The sequence below is a fragment of the Emys orbicularis genome, chromosome 8, assembly GCF_028017835.1.
Source record: "Emys orbicularis isolate rEmyOrb1 chromosome 8, rEmyOrb1.hap1, whole genome shotgun sequence".
Lineage (NCBI taxonomy): Eukaryota > Metazoa > Chordata > Testudines > Emydidae > Emys > Emys orbicularis.
The window spans coordinates 106350458-106355567 of record NC_088690.1 but is presented as its reverse complement, the minus strand read 5'-3'; positions in this window follow the sequence as shown (position 1 = coordinate 106355567).

The following is a 5110-nucleotide window of genomic DNA, read 5'->3' as shown; positions in this document are numbered from 1 at the left end:
CTCTCTTCACTTAATATTCCATGTTCAACATTCTTTGTAACTACAAGGGGGCGGGACAGTGAGTGGGAAGTTGTAATAAAATTTGCATCTATGTGCAAGAATGTTAATGTCATAACATCCATCCAGTAGCATAAATATTGTACTTACGATCCTAGTTCTGTTAGGAGTGCTGCATGAGCTGTCAAAGGTGATGAAACTTAAAATTACAGTATAGCATTCCTAACCTGAAAAGTGGTCCATTTGTACTGCACTCCTCAAAAAGACTTGTTTCTGGCAAGTGAATCTATTCCTTTGCCTGGTTGGTGCTGCTTGACTGCATTTACACCTGCTTTTAAAAATTCATGATAGCGAGTATCAAGCTTGTGTCTATAGACACAGGATCATGGGGTTTACACTAGGGTTTGAAGAACAGCAGTGTAGACATTACAGCTCAGGCTCTGAAGCTGCCCCCTCAGACTTCAGAGCCTGAATGTCTACACGGGTGATGGTAGCACTGTATCACAAGCTCCATGATCCTGAGCCTGTAGACCCCCTCTGCTGTGGGTCTTAAACACACAGTCCATGTGCTGCTTGAGGATAGAATAAGTTGCCACTTCTAAGTAGATTAGATTCTGCATCTAATTCCATGAGGACCAACATCACTAACTTATGTTCACAAGCTTCTTAACTACATTCAACCCAGATTTGTTTCTGGGCCCTAGTTTTTCTACCACAGACCTTATTTGGGGTGGCTTGGTTTTGTAATCTTACCCACTTACCACACACCCTTACCATACCTCTCTTCTGCATGATACCATCAGTCTTTCCCTCTTGCACCCTCCACTGACTCTTATTTCCCCTTCCTGGTTACCTTTGCTTTGCTAACTCCCCACCTCTACCTGTTACTCTTTAATCCTGCCTTCCCCATTCTCTTACCAGCACAGTTAGGTTCCAGATCCACATCTGAACCACCTTCCACCCATCCTACTATTCCTTCCCTCTTTCCACTGCTGGCCCTGGAATAACTGCTCTAAAAAACAAAACTCAACTACTTGTGATCGCTTCATTGCACCAGTTCGTGGCTCAAAGAACTGGATCTGCCTCTGCCCTCTTAAAGTATGTTTATACAAGGAGCTGGGGTAGTGGTGATAGACCTACTGTGAGCTTGATGAGAGCCAATGTGCTAAAAAGTGTAGCTGTGGTGGCACAGGCTGGCCATGCCAAGTGCCTACAGGCAGGTTTGTAGTTGGTGTGGGTAGCCTGTGCCACCACAGCTACACATTTTAGCACTCTTGTTTGAGAGCTAGCCTGAGTATATCTACATGAATCAGGAATCTCACCCGTAACAGTGCAGACCTAACTTTAAGGAGGCCTCTATCCTCATACTACCTAGTCTGGATGAGACCATAGGAGTAGTGGTGGGCTCCTTTCCTGCTGCTTCCAACTCCCCTTTGAACAGCACTCTTGTCCCCACCCTGCTGCTATCGGCTACCATTCACCCACCCCAGCCTTCTAACTCTTGGCTCTCTCAATCTCCCACATATCCTGACTAAACTTAACACACTACACTTTTTCTCACCTCTTCGTTCAACTTGCAGCACTGGCTTCAACCCTCAACTCCCCAAAAGAGTCATTCAACTTACCTTCAACAAGCTCTGATCTTTCAGGGTCCCCCATGAGCCCCTCTATCATCCTGTTAACTAGCCTTTCCCTGATTTCTAATCCATCGGCATTAATTTGTCTGCATTCAGTCCTCTCCACCCTCCCTTTCATTTATATGGCTGACTTTCTCCAGCCTTACTGTTCTCCACCCTTAACTCCTGTCAACCTTTTTAGACTAATTTTTCAGCAGGCCTCATGCTTTATTTAATGCACAGGTTTGACTCTAATGGGGGTCACTCAAATGTGTCTATTCACAGCCTTTACAGACAACATGGGCCTAGGATTAAATACCAGTGCATTTTCAGCACCAAGGGTAGAAGTTAGATTAATCTCCTATAAGGCCTTTTCTTAGTAAGAGCTTTTTCACAGAAACTACCATCAATTGGAAATCTGTTGGGAAGGGAGAAAACACCAGCTATTGAACAGGATAGGATGTGCTGAGTAGATATTCCCATAGGGGCCACAATTTTAACATACATTTTTAGGTCTCTTTCTATAAGTCTATAATATATAACTAAACTATTGTTGTATGTAAAGTAAATAAGGTTTTAAAAATGTTTAAGAAGCTTCATTTAAAATTAAATTAAAATGCAGAGCCCCCTGGACCGGTGGCCAGGACCCAGGCAATGTGAGTGCCACTGAAAATCAGCTCGCGTGCCACCTTCAGCATGTGTGCCATAGGTTGCCTACCCCTGGGCTAGAATGTAGCCCAAAAACAAAGAGCAATATAAGTGAAGCTAGTTTGAGAAAAAAGCATTTTCTTACCCTCAAATAGTGTAAAACCATGCAGCTCTCTATTCTGGCAGTCCATCTTCCTGAAGCAACATTACCCTAAATAGCATACACCTATTCAGCTTTGAACTTCTTAATTAGTACTGAAAAAGTGGGTATTCATAGACAGCTTCAAAAGAGATCTGACAACTTTCTATTAGCAAGTAAACTGCTGAAGGCAGCAAAACAGATATAAAGGCATTGGCATTGTCAACAATTACATTCTCTTTTCCACCCATTCCCACAACAGGTGTCCTTTATACAGCCAAATTCAACACATTGATGAGTTTATCAATTACCAATAAGGTAATCACTAGTGGGAATATTCAAGCATTAGCAAGTTTAGATATAGATTGGCCAACAAGTGCTACTAATAATAGGGACCAGCTTTTCCTGGATGTGATATCTAGCAGATTTCTTCACCAAATAGTCACTGAACCAACAGGAGGCGATGCCATTTTAGATTTGGTATTGGTGAGTACTGAGGATCTTATGCTTGTATGGGACAACCTTGGTTCGAGTGATCATGAGCTTATTCAGTTTTAACTAAATGGAAAGAAACAAAAATAGATCTGCAACTAGCATCCTTGATTTCAAAAGGGCTAACTTTAAACAAGGGAAGTGGACTGGACCAAAGAACTCAAGGATCTGAATGTGGAGGCGGCTTGCAGTTACTTTGTCAAAATTGCAGAAACTATCTGATGCCAGCATCCCGAGCAAGGGGAAAAAATTGTAGGGAAGGGTTGCAGACCAAACTGGATAATAAACAAGCATCTCAAACAGAGTGATTAAGAGAAAGCCGAAAGCATAGAAGGGATGGAAGATGGGATGAATCAGCAAGGAAAGCTACCTCTTGGAGGTCAGAAAGTGTAGGAATAGTGAGAACTGCCAAAAGCCAAGCAGAGTTATACCTTGCAAAGGGAATTAAAATCAATAGTAAAAGGTTCTCTAGCCATATACATAAAAAAACAAGGAAAGAAGTGGGACTGCTAAACCCTGAGGATGGGATGGAGATTAAAGATAATCTAGGTATGGCCCAGCACCCCAATACTTTAAACTGCCTCAGTTTTTAATAAGGCTAATGAAGAGAGATTGTGTACCTATTAGTCACCGTGCCACTGATATGGAGGTAGATATTACCACATCTGAGTGGAAGTCAAACTCAAACAGCTTAATGGGACTAAATCAGGCTGCTCGGAAAAATCTCCATCCACGAATATTAAAGAAACTGGCATATGAAGTCGCAAGCCCAATAGCAAGAATTTGTAATGAATCTGTAAACTTGGGGATCATACCCTATGACTGGAGAATTATTACTATAGCTTCTATTTTTAAGAAGGGGGGGGAGAAGTGATGTGGGAAACTACAGGCCTGTTAGTTTGACCTCAATTGTAAGCAAATGTATTGGAATACTTTTTGAAAGAGTAGTTAAAGACAGAGGTGAACTGTAATTGGGATAAAATACAACATGGTTTTACAAAAGGTAGATTGTGCCAAACCAACCTGATCATCTTGTTTGAGAAGATAACTGATTTTTTAGACAAAGGAAATGGAAGTAGATCAAACGTGCCTGGATTTTAGAAAGGCATTCGATACAGTTCCACTTGGGAAATTAATCCCATTTTCTCCAATTTAACTAACAGGAGAATTGAAAGGTGGGTAAAGAGGAGACTACAATAGTTCATACTTAAAGGTGAACTGTCAGGCTGGAGGGAGGTTACTAGTGGAGTTCCTCAGGGATCAGTCTTAGGACAAATCTTATTTAACATTTTTATTAGTGGGAGTGTGCTAATAAAATTTGCAGATGAGACACAGTTGGGAGGGTTAGCCAATATGGAGGAGAACCGGACTATCATACAAGATGATCTGGATGACCTCGTAAACTGGAGTAATAGAAATGGGATGAAATTTAATTGTACGAAGTGCAAGGCCATGCATCAAGGGACTAACAACAAGAATTTTTGTTATAAGTTGGGGACGTATCATTTGGAAGTGAGAGGAGGAGAAAGTCCTGAGTGTATTGGTTGATCACAGGATAACTATGAGTCATCAATGTGATGCAGCTGTGAAAAATGCTAATGCATGGGTCACTTGTAGGTTTAAACTGGTGTAAATAGTGGATTCTCTGTAACTTGAAGTCTTTAAGCCATGATTTGAGGACTTCTGTAACTCAGCCAGAGGTTAGAGGTCTATTACAGAGTGGGTGGGTGAGGTTCTGTGGTCTGCATTGTGCAGTAGGTCAGACTAGATGATCATGATGGTCCCTTTTCACCTTAAAGTCTAAAACCTATGAACAGACTTCATAGATGTTACAGGCAGTGCCATTGGTTCTGGAATTTCTCCATTTCCCCCCTTATGGAGGACATTTTGTGTCAAGTTTCAGTTTCTTCACTTTTTCTTTATGCAGAGTGCTTTGAGGTAGTTGCATTTTGTGTAGGTGTTTCAAGTTTCTATGAACAGATGCTGTTTTTTCCCAGAATGTTCTGATTTTTTTTCTATGTATACATTCTCTTGCTTCTTTGCTCTTGGTTTGCATTGCTTTTTTATCAGATTTAAAAATTTTATTAAAGTGAATGTTTAAAATTAAATAGATACAAGTTAAGAGGGAAGATACTGTATATCTGGGGTCAGGCTTCGGTTATGGGGGGTACAGGTATCATTTGCAAGGATGAAAAGATACATACATATCGCATAACCT